Here is a 20,361-nt window from a genome sequence, read left to right as displayed (position 1 = left end):
AGACCTATAGTATCACCTAGCTCAGGAAAAAACACTCTAAATTTAATACATTACTCAGCCACAGTCCTGGCAGAAGAAATGCACATCAGCTTCTATCAATTCAATGTGTGGAGAGTTTCTTAATGGAAAACAAGCAAGCAATTGTGGCAGCACAGCTGTAGCTTTAGATTTTAACCAGCAGCAGAATATTTTGGTGAAAACATTTGAATACACTTTGAAGATTGTGATCTTATCTTCATGACTTCTAAAAGAACTGTCATATCATTTTCTTTGGTTTTTTTTTTTTTTAACAGTGCTTATTTATATTTTAAAAGGTTTCAGTTAGCCTCCCTTTTATGAGTTACACTGAAATAATTTTTGCCTAAATTTTTAAAAAATACTTAAGTCTTCTTAATTGAGTTAACAGTGTGAAGTCTGATAACCACCTCAAACACAGGAGGGGAAACAACTGACACCCTTACAGAAAATTACTGGAGGTTGTATAGTAATAATATCCAGAGGACACTTTAAAGACTCAGCAAATTTCCTTACGTAAATCTTTTTTCTTCAGAACAGATATGGTAGGTTTATTTTGAAACCACTTAGATGATGTTATTGGGTTTGGTAGAACAGCTATAAACATGTATTTTGTATAAGCAAAACCCATAAAAAATTCCCAATACCAAGTTATTTCTAAATGCCTTGAAGGGAGAGTGGAGAAAGAAAAGGAAAATAAAGCTAAGAAGGGGAAAAAAAAATCATCTGTATCATGCTGTACCCAGTAAATATTGCAAGGTTAGATTCCTCAATTTACTGTAGTCATCCTGCTACCGAGCTCCGTGTACTATGGATCCTGAAATGTTTCCCACTTCTACTGATGCAGGCACCTTTTGGATCGCTGACATTTTTGCTGCCATGGGAGCTGGAGGGAAACTCTGGCAAGCACTAGTTGTAATTTCTTTACAGATGGAACACATCCCCCTCAAAAAATATATTAATCTATCCCTTAGTGTAATTCCTTATTTTAAGAAAAGTTTAGTTCTTCCCCATAAAGAAGTCACCAGAATATGATTTAAGTAATCATAAACTTCTAACATTTTAGTATGAAATATATTCTTATAGCTTAGGACCAGAACATTGTACTCTTTTGCCACTCTGGATGAAATCTCACCTCTTAAAACAGATTGCTATTTTGCTGTTCAGTTCAGGAGGATGAAGAATTCCTATACTGAGCGCTTCTTTGTTCTGAAAGTATTGAAATAGTCCATGAAGTAAGGGCTTAATCAGCATTAATGAAGACAACCACAGTCTTCAGTCATTAATAACTGAAGCTATTCATTCATGATATAAAAATGAAAATTTACCTTGCTCAAATAAGCTTAAACAAAGAGATGTTCAAAATCCAGAGGAAACAGTAAAATGCATTGAGAGATTAAACAGACTGATATTTGATATTTTCAGAGTATCCATTATAATAAAGCATTTAAATAAAAAATTGCAGATTGGAACAATGTATTCGAGCTGCTTTATTGGTTGAAAAGAAACATACAAATCAAGCACACCATTTGTTTTTCATAAGAAATGAAAATGTAGGATTCTTGTCCCTGCAGCAGGGGCAGGACAATGCCTAAGACAGTCACACAGGCTTTTATCTGGTAGAAGAAGACACACCGAGCTGGGGGTGGCTTATCAACAGAAAAGAAATGAAAGAGTTGACTATTAATGTGAGGATATGAGCGTGTCCTCTTCTGCTTGTTTTCCCAGTTGGAAGTCTCTGCATCCTGATTTGGAGCTAGCCTGGCATCTGGAACCAATTCAAGAGAAGCATGAAAAGCTTTGAGGAAAAGTCAGTTCTAACCTGGCTGCTATTTTTGGACAAGACAGTGCCTTTGCTACCAGCTTACCGGCTTGACGTCCACAGGGGCTGCCTGTAGCCCTCACTACCCATTCTAAACAAAAGATTTGCAATACAGAATAGGGAGCAAAAGAAACTGGGACAACAAACCCAGAAATGTGGTGTGTTGAAGACACTGTGCTTCAAGTAAGCAATTAAAAATTCAAATTGAACTCCTCCTAGGGAGAAAACTCACAATTTGCACAGTCAGTTTTATTCACTGCCATGAGGTTCCTCTGGTAGTCTCTCAAAGCCACCTGCTGTAGAACAGGGATGGTGGATTATGTGGCATTCCCTTGGCCTGTGGGTTTTTCAGGGTCTGACCTTTGATTATACTCTCCATTCTTTATAAATAAAAGGGCTGTACATATTTTTAACAAGAATGATAATGTGTGTGCATGTGTTATGTATATAATAATGTGTACATACACTAAATTATAATGTATAATCTATATCATCCTAATGTATCTACTACATATATATATATATATATGAATGTGAAAAGAATTGCGTAATTCTAGAAAACTGTCAAAACCAACCTTTGAATCACTGCTGATTATTGTTCAATGGTTTAAAAAGTTGAGTGATACATCACAAACTGACATTTTTCTTTTATTCACCTCCTTTTGTAGATAGATGCTATCCCCAGGCAAGGCACCTGTTAGATGCCACTGTTATCAGATGGGTAGCTTATTCCCTAGTGTGCACAGGGACTGGCATCAAACCTCTAAGCAGGAGCTGCAGAGGAGAAGCCTTCCCAAGGTCAGTGCTTCATGGAGCCCACAGAACATCTGCAAGGTGATGGCAGGTCATGCACAGACAGGCACATTCTCTCCCTGGTGCTCCTCACCCCTTTCCGCTCATGCATCCATTTGTACCTCTTCATTATATCACTGCCATCCTCAGCATAAAGACCTGGGAGGTTCAGGGTACTTCACAGCACCTCCACCCCCCAGACAGCATCAGTTCTGGAAAGAGCAGGAACAGTCCATGTAGACAGAGGAATTTAGGCAACTTGGCTCTCAGAGGTATTCCACTGAAGGCCTGATTGAGGACATGCTGCCAATAAATTACCTCTCTGGCAATCTTTGTCTCTAATCCTGATTTGCAGCACACTGGCAGCAGGCAAAGGACACTGTTCCCAGCTGGAGATGACAGAGAGGCTCTCTCAGATGACACAACACTTTTTTCCTTGCTCTTTCCTTCTGCAGAAAGGGACAAGCGCATGATGCAAATCCAAGTCCCAAGCCAGGTCCTCCCCCACCTCCAGCATGGTGTGACCGGCAGTCAGTATCTAAATAAAGGAGTCCTCACCACTGCATTTCCCTGTCCCAATCAAAGCAGGGAGTATATCCAAGTATTCTGCTACTCCTGGGTCACCAGGTTCCTCAGAAATGAGATCCCTTATGGAAGCAGGAGAAAATGAGAGGAAGGGAGAAGAAAGGAGGAGGAGGAGGATGGGAGCATCTTTAAATGCTGTCCTTTCTTCTGGGTTTGAAAAAAAGTAGTGTCTACAGTTTCCACAAACTCAGAGGTGGTGAAGGCAGGGAGCTCTGCCCACAGCTTTCCATCATTTGTGGAGGACAGTAGTGCTTTTCTGATAGAGCGTGAAAGGGTTGGTCACCAGCAAGTCCCTTGGTGAGTTTGCAGAAAGACACGGATAGTATTTAGAAAGTAGAAGTGGCACCACAGTTAATAAATACATCTTTCACTATTATTTAAATATTTTCAAAGTTTAGTAGTTGTTTTGTGCAAAAAAGCTGTGGGGAACTGGTGCCAGATTTAACATCAGCAGACATTTGGATGGGAATTACCAACAGAAAGTTATACTGCTTTTTAAAATAAATTTGGCACCAGACACAACAAAGATACCATCATTGCTGCAGAAAAGAAAGATCAATGAATTATGATAAAATACTGGAAATTAATATTTATAGGCAGGAAGATTAAATGGAAAGCATATGAAACAAATTACTGTTTCCTTCATCTTAACTTGCTATTCCATATCTTGTATTTTCATGTAGACAAATTAGATTTAGGTTTTATTATATTTAGGCCTTATTTGGAGATGATCTCAGAACGTTTTTAAGGGAGTATTCTTCTAATTGTAAATTAGTCTTATTTCGATATCACACCTGTGTGACAGTGAACATGTTTTTTTATTTAATAGTCATGAAAGATCACTCATGATGTAGAAGAAACTATGCTGATATTTCTTCTATGGCCTTTAGTACCCATTAAAACCCCACTGGAACTGGCAAAAAAAGTTTTAAATGTCTTTCTGCTTTTTATTAACCTTTCAGTGGATTACTATATTTTCCCCAGAAATATTTTGTTCAGTGTTGAACCTCTTTTTCATTTGTTTAACTGTATGGGATAAACCAGGGTTCAATGTGAAGAACGTTTTTACTGTGTGGAGAAATTATATTAATAAGATATTAACATCTGTTGTTATTAACAGTAGTTTCTAGAACTTGAATCTAGAGCGCTGGAGTATTTTATCATTGTGTTTTTTATTGAAAGAAACTTAATATATGTAAAAAAGGCTGCATAATAAGACTAATCATTAAGATATGTTTTGATGCAATGAAAACCCCATAATTACAGTATCCTAATATGCTGTTTACACATTACACTGCTGTCAGTTACATCAGTGAGGTGTCATATATTCAAGATGTTTCATGGAATGGAAAAACAGACTTGTTTTTCAATTCTTTACTTTCACAATAGGCAAGTTTTCCAGAACTGGTCAAGTAGGTCCAATGATCTTCATGTCCTTTATATCTCAATCAAATTTGCAAATTGGGTATGATAACAGGGCTTATAAGATAAAGAAGATTACATACTTAATAGAGTATGATACCACATTTGCCAACTAGTTGTCTTTTTAATTCACTGTATAAGGAGGTGGCTATTGCCAGGGACTTGTTCTTCTCTAATTGAAATCCAGTGTTCATGAAGCATAATTATCTGTTAGAGCAACTGCATTGACATCCTTCACTTAGTAAAATCCATGTTCTTCAAATATGCAGCCAACTGTCACAGTTCTATCAAATTCTGTGGAATAAGCTACAAATGCTGCTATGAAAAATGCAAAATTCTAGTAAAATCAACTAAAAATAAATTTTAAAAAGCATAGTGAAGTATCTTATCTCATCAGTAGAAAATTTTCCTTATTAAAAAATTCCTTTCAAAATTCAGATATTTGTTTGCTACCTGCCAGAGGTGAAGAATGTCAAGAAAATTTACCTTTTGTATGTGGGAAATCAATGACTGATGGATAACATAAATGACTGTTTGAGAACAAAATCCTTAAGTAGATGCCATTATGCACTCTCTGCCAGTTAACTGAGTGCTGCTGTATATTGTAATTACCTAAGGGTTTCATTTTTTATTTTTACAAAAATAAACCCTTCTATTCTGATTACAGTTGATAATTAAACCACTAGCAGAACATGTTTTATTAAAATAGTGCAGCTCTCTTCAAATGCTTTGTAGATTCTTGTCTTTTTTACTTATATTTAATTCATGTGAGGAAAAAAACAGATTGAAAGGCTCTGATAACATCAAAATAGGTAATTTTGACATCTTTGAATGAAAGTCTTATGGGTTTTTTTCTTGCAATGGCTTTTTAATTTGGTTTTTATGTTTCATACAGATATATGCAAGAGGTATGAAAAATCTAAATTGGAAAGAATTGATCCATCTGAAACTATGTATTTTTCTTTTTGCTGAACACATTAATATTCAAGTTTTCCAGAACTGGGATCAAAATATCTCTAGAAAATTCTACGGTTTAGAAATATTTTCATTCTCCGCATAGCTCTCATTTTGCTTTAAGTTGCAGAGCAGATATTACCTGAGTTACAGATAAAATGGCCTCTAATAACTGTCTGATGTCTACCCTTGAAATGTGAACAGACACGAAAGCTTTACGACAAGCAGCTTTTGCGTGTCAGCTTGAAATTCAGAGACACTTCTCTCTGGTGGCTCCATTTAGCAATTCTTGAAGAGTAGAACTGAAACGAAAGAATTACATTGGCTGAGTATTTTCTTCAAACAACTCTTATTCACCCTGCCAAGGAGATGGATATGCTCTTCTGGAGAAAATTAACCCTTTGAAATCTGAGAAAAGTTCAAATCTTGCTTTTACTTTCAAAATTTCCTGCAAACCATGCAGTGGTCATTGGCTTGTGTAAAGTGAGCCTTAACTGTCTCAGAGTGATTGCCCATGGTTCTCTGCCAAGTTACCCTTGCATCAGCAGAGAAAGGGAAGCAGAAATGGGTGAAATTTGAGGATGTTATTCTAAAAATGGAGGCAAAATAAACAAAGATCTTAGGCTTTGGGAAGACAAGATTATGTTTTTCAGTGGTGGCACAGTAGATTTGTCAGGGATCAGATTTCCCAAAGAGATCCAGATCCCCTGACCCCTTGGCCACAGTAATGGCAAGTTATGGTCCAAACTGTCACCAAGTCTGATCTTGTTTTTCTGTTGGCTTCAGCTGATTGCACACACCTAGTACTGCCCAGAATAGATTTGATGCCAGCCAGAAGGAAGGAAGATGAAAAGCTCCCTCCTCAGTTGCTGGCATGACTTGCTACCTTGCCTGTCCTATGTGACAGCCAAGAAGAGAAATAAGACGGTGTTGATAGCAAAGCAGCTCTGAGTAGTTTTAACTTTTTTACCATCATGATTACTACAGCTGAGGAATACACTTGATGTCCTCATCCTAAACTTTTCAGGGATGCTTCTGTGGAAGCACTTCTGAGTCAACACAGACCATGGCCAACAATATGACGCAAAGACGATGTCGATGTTCTGCTTGATGTTGTGTTTTTACCCTCCTAGGCCTACATCTACTGCCCACAATGGGTAGTCTTGTGCAGCATTAAAAATGAGAAGCAAACTTCCACATTCTCTGGCTTTTAAACCACTGACAGCCCATGGTGTCCCTCTTTCTGTGGCAGCTGTTCACATTCACAGAGCATGCTCAAGGGGAGGGGATGACATGCCCAGGCAGGATAACTGGCAGGGCTTTAGGAAGTGACAGATGACAAACAAGGCTACCAGTAGGACATTTGTCACAGGAAAGGGAATGACTCAAGCAAGTCTGCATGCCTAAATGAAGCTCCTTTCCTGATCAGGAAAAATGGAAGTTGCCAATGTGCTGAGCAGGTCAGAAGGCATTGCAGGGTTTCCAAAATCAAACCCTGGCTATGCAAACCTCTATGCCCTTCTGTCTTCAGAGATTAATCAGATGCACAGGACTTGTTGAAAATCTGTGAGAACTGGAAGGTGGGATAAATCAGGGCTTCTACAGTGCCAGTTTGTAACGTGATTATTCCTGGTTTTATCCCCAGAATAGGTGATCCTCAGGCTGAGTATCAGCTTACCAGTAGGAAGGCAAAACAATTTAAAATGTGTTCTATAAAACCAACTAGGTAAACGAATTGAGGTAATCTCTATATTTTTCTTGGTTTCTGCTTCTTAAAAGGTATATGGCAAATTTATTTCCTTTTTCTATTTTTCCCAATAAACTAGCTAAGTAAACAAAGTTCTGACAGTATTTATATATACTAATACATGCACATAAGCTCTTTTACCAATAATTTAGGCAACCTTTATAGAGCACAATAAAAAACTACGTATTAAGTTAAATGCCTACCTTTTTCCTTGTGTTTTTGTTGGATATATTTGTTTGGCTTTTGGGAGGAGGTCGTTGGGCTGGTTTGGGTTTTTTTATTATTATTTTTTAGTGGTGGAAATAAATTTTACTTTAGAAGAAGTTTGCAGGTCTGTAGAGAAGACTATCAGGAGAACCCATTATGAACTTTTACAAAACTCACTGTTTATAGTGGTCCTGCTATATTGTAATAATAACACTCAGGCATTGGAAAGATTTCCCACATGCTGTAACTGTAGTTTTGTAATTGAATTCTGGTACTTGGTAGTTTGACATCCAGTCCTTACTGGACCAAATGTGGGGAGGGCATACAAGCTGTCCCTTTATACAACTCATTCCATGTTGATTTTTAATACCATCCAGTTCTACCAGAGAAATACAAACAAACTACAGTACAGGCAATTACACAGACTGCATTTTGAAGTAGATCTCTAGGGAGGAAAAGATGAAGCATTCCACAGGATCAGTAGGTTTGTGCTCAAAAAACTATAAATTCACCTGTCTCTCTTATAAATGCAGCTACTGACTTAATAAAGAATACCAAGGCAGTGGAAAAATAAACATGGAAAAAAGATATTTTAAGGCATAGGCACTATGTGCTTTATGTTACATTATCCATACTGAGTGGTTTGTGGTTTGGAACAAAAGCAATTGCTCAGTAATTTCTCCACAATACTAATAATAACAGCCTTGTATGCCAGTAACTTGCCAATGAGCTATGGCCAGAAACGAGTCCTCAGGTCTGAATTCCCAGCTGGTAAAATGGTCAAAAGTGCTGCACACACAATAGTTCCTACTGACAAGCTGAAAGTTAATATTCCCTTGTTGTTCACAGGAAAAAGTATTTAATATATAACTTGAAGTGGCCAAAGCAGAAGGAAGTGTTTGAGCATCCATGGCACAGTAAAGTAAGAGGGCCAACTTACTAAAACCCATGAGCCTGACACTGGGCCAACAGGCATAATCTACTGCATCCCTTCATAGCCCTTTAGAAATGTACTTGGGGATTCTAACCTACCTCCCCAAAACAGTGAAGCAGGAAAATTCCCATGCCTCTTACAACTCATGCCAGGCAGCCTTAGCCATTGTGCCATGTGAGTGATGAGAAAACGGACAAAGAGCAAAGTGGTAGAAGAACCTTGGTTTGTTCAAATATCAACAACGTGCTTGCAGTCTTTCAGATGTTATATTGAACTAGTCAGTAAATCAAACTCAGGGGTGTTTTTTGTTGAATTTTTTTTCAAGTGGTGCTCAACTGATACATAATTAATTTTTTTAGGGCATTTTAAAATCATTACAGGGTGACAGGGTTGGATTTTGGTTGGTTGTGTTTAATAACATGTTTGTTAGTACTGTAGGGCAATATACCAACATAATACAAAATGTTCCATTAGAAATGCATATTTGTTATAAGAAGAACATTTAATTGATTTACCTTCTGGTAATAAATTTTTTACTTTCACTCATATATTAAAATCAGTGCATTTTACACAATGACAAATATAAAAAACATCTAACTAACTAATATCCTCTCATGTCAGAATTATCCTGGCTGTGAGCACAGTCTTCTCCATCTGTGGTAGATGACTGAAGAGCAAACTGTTGTTTCTGAATAGGGAGGAACAGTATATGTGTGTAATCATAGGTTGTTGAATCACCTTAAGGATGATAGCAGCAAACTGCCAACATTTGATGGGGATCTCATTTAACATCATCTCAAATAATAAATTATTACTCCAATTTTACAGTTGAGAAAATGAGGCATAGACATGCTGTGTAATTTCTCCACACCTGCTCAGGGAGACTGCTGGCAGTGCTGATAAGAAAGCACTGAGCTCCCAGCAAACTAATGCATTGTTGTACTGTCCTTCATACACAAGGCATCCAAGATAAATCAGTAGTTAAATTAGAGTAGTTAAATTAGAAAACAATTATATTTTTGATGCTTTCTCATAAAATTTTACCTTCTTCTAAACCCTCAATTAATTCTTACTCTTAACTCATTCCATTCAAGTACTTTAAAGTTGAAACCCTAACACAATTTTGACCAAGATCTGAGTTTCTTTTAGGTCCTGTTCCCCACTAGCTTGGAATAGGTGAGCAGTGCATTTTGGGGTTCTCTCCTTCAATGCACTATATTTCCTGCATAATTTCCAACTGAGCAATTAACTAGAGTACTTAAAATGCAGACATTTCAGCAAAGCTGAAATAAAAATCCCAAATACTTCATTCCTCAGCATGCTGAATTATTAGCTCAGACAAATGCTTTTCTGATAAGAAATGCAGAAAGCTCACAGCCCCTCTAGAAAGACTATTTAATATTAGTATTAACTTTTCCCTTGTTTATTTTTCAAACCCTCCATCCTAAATCGTTCTTAAAAATCCTGCAGAGAAAGGTTTCCTTCAGGCAAATCCCTCTAGTGATCCTGCCACAAACCTGATGCTCTCATGTCATAGAAAGAATGCCTAGTCAAGCCCCATTCTGCATGCCTCTAAGAAGGAACAAAATGTCTGAAGAGGGTAACAAATCTCAAATTTACCCAGACAAAGCTGTCTGGTGCAAAATGAACAGAGATGTGCTAAATGGCAACATAGCAAAGGCTGAACCCCTCTTGTAGCACACCAACTGAAAATGAGGGAACTTGGTGGGACGCTCATAATTAAGCTCCTTTCCAAATATCTCCTAAAGATATCTTTGCCTTTCTGTCTCCTTAGAAAGTGTTTCTACTCCTTGAATAACTGAGCAAAGCTAGGGGAAGGAAGTGGAAGAATTTGGGGCTTCTTTTCTGCAGAAAATAAGGGCAACTTAGGGATCAATAAATGCCACAAAATTCTCTATTTAAATTAGAAAAAAAAAATCCAAAACAACCCAACAAGTACTATTCAGTACCCTTATACCACTTGTAAATAGAGTCATAGAACTTTTCAGAATTTAAATCCAGAGTAAAAGAAATTTAAACTTGTTGTAATGTGGTACAGCTACAACTTGTAGCAATCACAGGAGCGATATGGGAATATTTATTTTATGTAAAAAAATAATAGATTTGTTATTAAGCATTTTGTCAGAGCTCTGTGACAAGATCCTGAAATAATCACATTAGGAATCACAAAACCCATGATCCTTAGGGAGACAAAGTCTTCCAGACCTTCTCTCTTTTTAAAAATATTACTCCCAAAGCAGAAGTAGATTCTGATGATTGGAGGAAGTAATACATGTACCCACAGTCACACAGACAATTGAAAGACAAAATCTTGGAGGAACATATTTCATATATCCTAGTTGTAAGAGATTGTAAGGTAAGGCTGCATTTAAAGTAACAATAAATATAAATGCTTAGTCTTCCTTATATTATTCTGGCAGAAGGAGTGCATGTAAATATTAAATTCATAATTTAGGTTTGTTTACCAGGAGTTTGATGTTTTTCAAGAAATCTTTAAGCTGCATATTTCATTTTATGTAATTGCAAACATCTGATCTAGTGCAATAGTTTGACAGTTGGAAAGTGTAACACAGAAAATGTGCAGGAATTTGCATTTCCACAGCCCAACACCAGTCAGACTTCTGCTACTCTGCTGCCTTTGTACCAGCCTCTTTCATCAGATCATGCATTTTAATGAAAAAACATTGCAGTAATCAGTTTGAGAAGACTTAAAGCCAGGGATAGAACCTGACTTTAAACAAGCAAAAGCCTGGAAATATTCTCCAGTGGGAAGCAATTAGAAGAACACAGGAAAGTTAGGTGTTATTGAATGCTGCAGAAGGCAAACACAGCAGTGCAGCCATGGAAACCATCAGCAGGTCCTCTCTGATGGAATGAACAGAACCTCGGAGGGATACACAGAACTACCAAAACTGTGCCTCCTTCCTTTCTCTGCTTCCTGTTTACTTCCTCTTCTGTCTTGATATGAATCATTATCAGTAAATAGGTGAAGAGGAACTGTCAGTCAATATGCCTCTGTGGATTCCAGAGATAGGCTCCTGACGTGCTTATCAATAAAGAAAATTTGTTATTTCCCCCATGAAATATGTATGATTTCCTAGTTGCCTGAGGCTCCAAATCACAAGACTACCATTTATTTTAAAAATGGAGTCCCACTTGAAATAATTTACTAGCCAGCAGATAAGTGCCCAAAAATGCCACAGTTTTGAGTAGAGGATCCACAGCTTCTGAAAGAAGCAAAAAACTGTCAGACAGTATATGCAAATGAGCCAAATAGATAAAAATAGGTATTTTCATAATTCATAAACAGGTGCTAGAAAATAAATACAACCTACAAAAACCAACACTCTTGCTTATTCTCTCTTAACTAGAGAACCATGTATGTTATAAATCCCCCCAAAATAACCAAAAATAATGAGTGGTATTCATTACTGATGTCATTCCACTGAAGTCAGCACAGACACAGTGAGGAACAGAATGTGGATAAGCATGTCAACTACCTAACTACTCCTCTAACTTACCTTCGAGGAGTACTATTTAAATAAACTTAATTCAGCAATTGTTTCTGCAAACCCTAATCCTTTTAATATGTAATCATTAGTGGTAATTATTAAAAAAAAAGGAGGGAAAAGGAGAGAAAAGAAAGAGAAGAGAAGAGAAGAGAAGAGGAGAGAAGAGAAGAGAAGAGAAGAGAAGAGAAGAGAAGAGAAGAGAAGAGAAGAGAAGAGAGAAAAGAAAAGAAAAGAAAAGAAAAGAAAAGAAAAGAAAAGAAAAGAAAAGAAAAGAAAAGAAAAGAAAAGAAAAGAAAAGAAAAGAAAAGAAAAGAAAAGAAAAGAAAAGAAAAGAAAAGAAAAGAAAAGAAAAAGAAAAGAAAAGAAAAGAAAAGGAGGTTTGGCTTAATACTACTTTAAAACACTTGTTACCATACAAAATTATATTTCAAAATTATATTTTGATATATGAAATATATCAAAAAGAAATAGAAAACAAACACTGACAGCTTTCATTGTGCTTTTATAAACTCAACACTTTCATATGATTAATATTTTGGAACTTCAAATAAAGTAGGATCTCCCTGTCTGAAATGTAATTGAATGTAAATATTTCACCATACTTTTACATGGATGTTTCTTTACGTATCATCTCCCGTCAGGTAGTAGCTGAAGACTAGCAGTGTTGATAAATCATTGCGTAAGCAGCCACAGAAGTGTTTAACCATAGCAGCACTAAATTCATGCTGGCCAAATTTAGCACAACCTCCCGCCTTTTACAATGATGCTGTTACCATCATTTACACATAAATTCAGTCACAGACGTGGTGGTGAAAGGACTGAATGGTTAAGGGAGCCATACTTTTGATTTGTTTTGTGGGGGTTGTGGAGTTCTTCCACAATTAAAAAAAAAAAAAAAAAAAAAAAAAAAAAAAAAAAAAGGGGGTTGGGGTTTTTAGGTTGGGTCGGTTTTGGTTTTTTGGGTTTTTTTTAAATTCTTCTGAGTAAATAGTTCACATTTGTTATGATGCCCACGCTGCCTGCAGGGGTGAGTGCGGGGGCAGAAAGACGTGTCCCGGTGTCCCGGTGTCCCGGTGTCCCGGTGTCCCGGTGTCCCGGTGTCCCGGTGTCCCGCTCCCCGCCCGCGTTGCCGCTGCCCAGACCCCGCCGCAGCCCCGCGGGGCGGGAGCCGAGGGGTCCGTGCGCCCGGCCCGCCGCGGGACGCCACTGCCACCTGCTGAGGGCACCGAGATAGTGACGGGCCCGGGCCGCGGCAGCCCCCCGGGCCCCCGAGGCCGCCCCCGAACAGACTCCGGCAGACCGGGGCGCCCCCGGGGCCGGGCCGTGCGGGGGATGCGGAGGATGCGGAGGATGCGGGGGATGCGTTCGGACCCGCGCTCGGTTGCGAGAGGTCACCCAGCAACATCACAGCGCTAAGGACGGTGTCAAATACGGATAGATTTAGGGCCACTGGTTTTCTTTCCTTTCCCACCCCACAGCTTCTCAGTTTACCAGCTCCAGCTCTCTAAAGTAGACGGTTAGGATGTCTTAAGTGAAATGAAATGTTTCGTGTCTTCATGGTCGTGGAGCATCTCTACAATGCGTGTTTTACTGTAGTTTTTTTCCCCTTTTAAAAAGCACATTGTTTGCGTCCAAAGATGTGCTTTAGGAAGAGAATGCGCAGCTTCAGTGGGCAACAAATAATTATGCAAGAGAAGGTAAGGTTACACAGTGGAAATTATTACTCCTAACTAATGTGGTGCATGAATCCAAAACGCCTTTAATAAGGCTCCTCCACCAAAAGCAATGTGCAAAAAATATTATCACATACCATATTAATGAAAGAAAATCTGTTTTGTAACAGAGAATAAGATCCTAATCAATATTACTTGGGGTCTAAAGCAACATCTTTCTTCCAAAATTGTCATCAGCATTTCAAATGCTCCTCTCTTTTGAAAATAAAGTCAGTAATTCCTTGTCAGTTGAGCAGAAATAAGCAATAAAATGTTTATTACTTTCTGAAGCCCATTTGTTTCAGCAGGAAAGTGCCTCCACTACTACTCGGGTGTACACTACTCAAGTGTACAGATTCACTCTGAAAATGGAGAGGTGGTATCCTTATCTGTATGGATTTAAATATGGAAAGAGACAGTGAATGGAAAGAACAACTTCAATAAGATATTTTAGGTTACAACTGAATCGTGTGTTTATGGCCCCAGACAGTGTGCTCTGCAAAATGCTCCAAAACACTCATCTCTAAGCTTTCAGCTATTTCTCCATTCTGCTCCAAATGCTCTGTGAAACACTTTAAAGAAGAAGAAGAAAAAGAAAATGAATACAACGTTTGCTATCAGGATCTAACATAAAGAAGACAGAATAATTATGATAACCATTTTGACTGAGTTATAAAGGCAGCCTGTTGGTTCTACTTACCACTCATGTTTATCACTTAGGCCATCATTTCTTTTTGAAATATGTAAGAGTTTTGCTTCCAGTACATGATCTTTACACTATAAAAACAATTTTAGAACATAGTTTTATAGTGAACCTTTTAGGAGATAATGGCTTAAATTTCTAGTTTTCCTCTTTATGGCAGTGATAGGATAGCTGCTTCTATAAACCAATCTAGATAATATGTCATATCTCTCTTCAGGAGCTACTGCACACACGATATAGGAAACTCTCCTGCTACTGGTTACTCATTAAAGTTAAGTGGTAGGGATCCACATGACAAGGTTAAGTTTCAACACTTTAAACCCTGCTGAAAGTTGCTAATAATAATGTTTAATTTTCGTTCCAAGCATTTATGGTATCAACTTGATCTGGTTGTTTTCTTCTTCTCATTAGTTGGAACCAATGAACCTCCCTGCAGAATAAAAATCTTCAGGCAGAATAACAAAATAGAGGCAGGATTTGACCCCTATTTAAATTAAACAACATAAATGGGTTTAATGGGAATGTCCTATTCACCAGAGGCAAAGTTTGATCAGGATTTTTAAAAAGGGGTAGAGATTGAAACAGTCTAGCAGGGAAATGTTAATAAAAACATGATACTGAAATTGGGAGCACTCAACACTTTCTTTAAATGGTCCACTATGTAGGGCAATTAAAATAACTAGTCCCTTATAAAAAAATTTAAATGCTTCCTTTTTATTTTTGGATAATAAGGTTTCCAACAAATCATCACCCCCAGTCTCTTGGTACTGAAAAGTCATGCTGCAAAAATTTGAGCCAAGTTCAAACCATCTCACCAGGAAAAGAAAGAGATGAGAAAAGGAAGGATGTTTGCTGTGGCTGGGAGGCCTGGAGAAAGGAATGGGAAGTCAATGGGTTGCAGAGAGTTGGGACCCATGATGGAGACAGGTCAGGCACCTGGTCTCGTGCTGCTCTTCAGGGTTATGCTCACATGGGACTGTGCTATGATGCCTCTCTGCTCATTCTCCCGTCACTCTCTCTGCTCCTCTCTCCTTTTTAGAGAGGCAATTGGAGGAGCTATTACATCAAAGGCAGATACCACTGCTATCCTTTCAACCCCCTGCCCCCTGCACATAAGGTTTGTGATTTTGCAGCAGGGGCAGGGTATCAGCAGTGACAGGTGCTTACGTGTCCTTAGAGTATTGACCAGGTCAAACTTATCAATGGGTTTTTATTTCACAGCGTAGGTCATAAAGTATTCATTGCCCAGGGTCATCTAGACTCATGGAATATTTTAGATTGGAAAGAACTTCTAGAGGTCATCTACTTCAACCTGCCCAATGCAAATTTATGTCAGGTTTCTTTGAGGCCTGCTAAGCTTTGAAAAACTCCAAGGACAGAGATTTCACAGCCTATATGGGTACCTGTGCCAGTGTCTGATCACCCTCATGGTAAAAGATTGTGGGGTTTTCCTTATATCTTGCTTCTCATGCAAATACTTACCTAGTAAGTCTGGCCTATAGCATTTAATCATCTTCTCTCTCCCCAGCTCAACAAGGACATTAAAATCCAGTTTTGGCTCCTACGTTTCATTGCAGACAATGATGTATGTGGATACATGGAACAAGAAAGTTTTAGATATATCACAGCTTTAATTTTATTCCACTTTGAAGCTCAATAATTACCTCCAGCCTTTCTCTAGGGATACTGTTAGATCACCCCTTTAAGCAGTGTGGGAAAAGGCCCTATTCTGAACTATCATCTCATTCCCCATGTTTATAATTCCTGCTTATCTGTTGTAAATTCTCTTAGTTTTTCCTGTCATACAGCCTTACTAGATGACCTAGATTCCTCTTAACACTTCCTTTCTCCTTTTCCACTTTTCTCTTGATTAAGACTTCTGAAGTGCATGCTTGAGGTTGAGATTTAAGAACATGTGTAAGTGCCTTACCATGCCTGTGGAAGCAAAAGAAGGTATTCTTTTCTGATGTGCTGTGGTTCCAACAGCTCTAACTGAATGTCTTTACTCATCCAAGAGGAGATCTTGAGGGCCTTATTGACCTTAGACACTCTTGTCTCCATCTCTTTACGGTTTAGCTCATGGCAGGAATGAATCTCACTGAATTCAACAGGAACACAGTGGTAAAAAAGGAGGAGTCTCAAGCATACAGTTCCTACTGAAGGTTCCAGCCTGTCCTCTGATACACTGATGGAAGCACACATTGTCACAGAGTTCTCATCCATTGCTGCTTTCTGTGGTGCCTCTAGCTTATGAGTAAGTTCTTGTTATGTCACCTGAGTGACTCAGAGGGTACATCTTATACAAATTCTTTGAGGATCATAATGCTGTCAAATTATTTGAACTGGCACATCAAAAAGGCCAAATATCTTTACAATTTTATGAAAAGGGGCAGTAAATTGATTTTTATTTTTAAAATGCACCTTCAGAATACATTGTGTTAGTGATTAACCATCCAATTTAGAAAGAATGTTACTTCGGTTACAATGAATTACAATAATTTGGTTTTGAGTCCTACATTTATGCTATAAATAAAACTTCAGATGCAAGAGCATTTGTATGCAAATGAACAACTAATGATCTTTAGACAATATAAAATCCCTCTTAGAACTTCAGAAAGACTTTAAATGACAGTAGGCTCTGTGGTTTAGCCCCTAAAATTTTAAGTCTTTTTTCAAGAGCAGAAACCAGACTTCTGTGATAGGACTAGGCCATCTCAAAAATTTATGAAGTGTATAGGCATCTTCACATGAGGGTCAGGACACTGAACAAGGAAACTTCTAAGCTCTCCAGAAGCACACAGTATCCTCTCTTGTGTCCCATAAGTGACATTAGCTGATGCTGCCAACCTGTTCCAGTGGTCAGTGGTCAGAGAAATCCCTCCAGCCTCAGTACAGCTCTGCTGCCCAGGAGCAACACCTGGAGATGTTCAGCATTTCTAAAGTATAAGAACTCTGAGGCAAGAGCACCTGAAGCAGTTGGCTCTCTCCATGCTACCCTGCAGAGGCTTTTATAAAAATTATTTGGACCATGGAGAGTAAAGGTGAGCACATCTCCACTATCAACTAATTAGTATATAGAAACAAACAATGAAAATGCAAGCAAGGTTCCAGTTGAATCAAGTGAAGACTGAGCTGCTTCTATGTATTTTAGGAAGAGAAAAAATTAGATGATTCTAAAATATTAATGTCAAAAAAAGTCAATGCTTCAAAGATTAGGCCACAGTTGGATATGAATTTTCAAAATCAGAGATACCACACTATAAGTGGAAGAAATGTGCAGAGATGGAGAGAGAGGAAATGGCCAGAAGTCCATGTCTGGTAAATAATTAGGGCCACTGTAGTTTAAAGGAAAAGCTCATGATGAGATATACCTCATATATTTTGATATTTTATCTGCCACCAGCTTTTTTCAGGTACATCCCTGGATGCCTAACTAAGATGAGATATCACTGTGTCTTAAAGGAATTTTGCTAATTCTGGGAATCAAACTAAAATTCCACAAAATATTTTCTCCACATCAAAAGAAACCAAAAATAAGCCCAAACAACAACAACAAGATCTTTGCTTTCCTGCACTAGAAAACTGGAAAAAATCCTCTTGTTGAATTTCTAAGTATCTCTATTCTGACCTTGCAGGATTTTTTCAAGTCTGCTGTGGGTTGTTATCATGCCTGCTGGAAGGAACTGCTGACATGCCAGCTAACCAAATTATACTCTTCTGCTTGAAAACAAGCAGTTTTGAAGGCAATATCCCAAGGATCTATTTTCATATGTAGAAACTGTGTTAGGTTATAAAATCTGCAATAAACATTGACATTTTTGATTGACATGTTTTCTTCAGAACTTCTAGGTATTTTGGGAAGCATTATTTTGAAAATCCATGTATTCCAAGAAAAAAACCTTTTCTATCTGAAAAAAAAAATCATATTCTATTCTATTTGTATTATATTCTCAGTTTAGGTCTGTAAACTGTTCTGCAGTTCTCAGTGTACACTCAGGATTTTGGCTTTGTCTCTTCTTTTCTCCTTTTTTTTTTTTTTTTTTTTTTGTTTTTTTTTTTTTTTTTTTTTTTTTTTTTTGTTTTTTTTTTTTTTTTTTTTTTTTTTTTGTCACAGGACATTAAAGAGTGGTAAGTGGTCTATGGCAGGGTTTGCACCTTTTAAGACATATGGCTTTGTTTTGTCACCAGACTGCTTGTTTGGGAGTCCAGATAGTTGCATCACTGAGGGAGGGAGGGAGGGAGGAAGGAAGGAAGGAAGGAAGGAAGGAAGGAAGGAAGGAAGGAAGGAAGGAAGGAAGGAAGGAAGGAAGGAAGGAAGGAAGGACCACAAAATAGTAAAAATAGTAAACAAACAAACAAACATACAAACAACCATTAAAAAAAAAACAACCCAGAAGGTGAACGAGGACATAAAGGAGATGAACAGTAGAGCTATTTAGGAGAGCAGGAGGCCTTGGGGTCAGATAATGACTTTACAGGGAGGCATGCCTTATTAATGGAGAGTGATGTTTAGATATTTATTTAAGTAGGAATCAATGGAATAAATTAATTCCCTTATCAGGGATTAATATCTGATGAGCAACAGGAAATACTAGAAGTCAGGGAGCAAAATGAACATTTTTCCAGGACAGGCCAGTCAACACAGAAGTAACGCCCAGAATTTCTGCCATTGATTACGACCAGGTGAGGAGAGGAGGCCAAATTGTTCCTCTAGCTGGGAAGGAGCAAACAGCTCCTGGCAGAGGAAGGGTCCATTACTAACAGTTTGGTAACTGGCCATGGTTTTTATAGGTGTAGTTACCAGACAGAAATATTTCTAGCATACCTGCAGCCAAGTAGGCATGAGTACTGTGAGTGAGCCACCCATGCCTTTTCTTCTGATTAAAATTTAGCCTGTGCTGGTAGTAACACAGAGATGGACTGCTTGGAATGAAAGTCTGGTCACAGGACAGCTCTTTGTGGAGGCAGGTCTTCCTCAAAGTTAGCACCTTATAGCAGCTTAACATCAAAATCAACACACAAATGAGACACTGATCCAAATTTCTTTTGAAGGTACTCCCTTGAGTTCAGGGTTAAGGGACCTCATGAAGAAGGGAAAGTTGAGCCATCCCTTCTGCTGAGTTCAGTGACAAATCCCTCATGCTATTGACAGTCTTGCTTCTTTAATTTATGTGAAAAAAGCTTGCAGACAAACATCCCAACATCTTGGAATATTAAAGCAATGTATTCCAACATTTTTTAATATTAATATCAGAGCCCCACTACAGCTGCTAGTATGTTACATGTGCTGACTGGACAGCGTATAATGTGCATCCTAACAGGCTGTTCACCTCACCTGACATTTTGCTCATGGTCTATTATACAATAGTGATGCTTGATTAGGGCTTTCCTGGAGGTGCATACTATGTATTATAGGCTACACAACAGGTCAACATAATAAATGAATTATTCCTAACACCTATGTGCTTTGAAAACTTATTCCTGACTCTTGTATGCTTTCCACCAAGAACAGCTATGACTATCCCTTCCTCCAAACAATTAGGCAGAAAGCTAAAAATCTTACAAAGAGGTGCAAAACTAGAGCATACATGATACCTTGCACTATTATATAATGTGCAAAGGTTATTAACACATTTGAACTCAAATGAACTCAAAACATGATACCACAGTAAACCGACCTTTCCAAGGTGTTGCTCTGGAGCCCCTCCAGCTTGCACTCTGGCTGCTTTTCTGCTTCAAACAGCCACAGTGTGTATGTGATTTCTACTGTTCCCTCTTTTGCTGCATTTGAGCATCTTACACTGTTTTATAAATTTATGCTAACAATCCCTCTCTCTGTGAAAAAAATGCTACCACCCCCTGTGACAGATCTGTAATTCAGGCACAAGGAGAAATTCTTCAAATCCATGTAAATATTAAAAGCTGCATATTGATG

Source organism: Zosterops lateralis, assembly GCF_965231275.1.
Source record: "Zosterops lateralis genome assembly, chromosome: 3".
Taxonomy (NCBI): domain Eukaryota; kingdom Metazoa; phylum Chordata; class Aves; order Passeriformes; family Zosteropidae; genus Zosterops; species Zosterops lateralis.
This window is presented reverse-complemented; position numbering follows the sequence as displayed.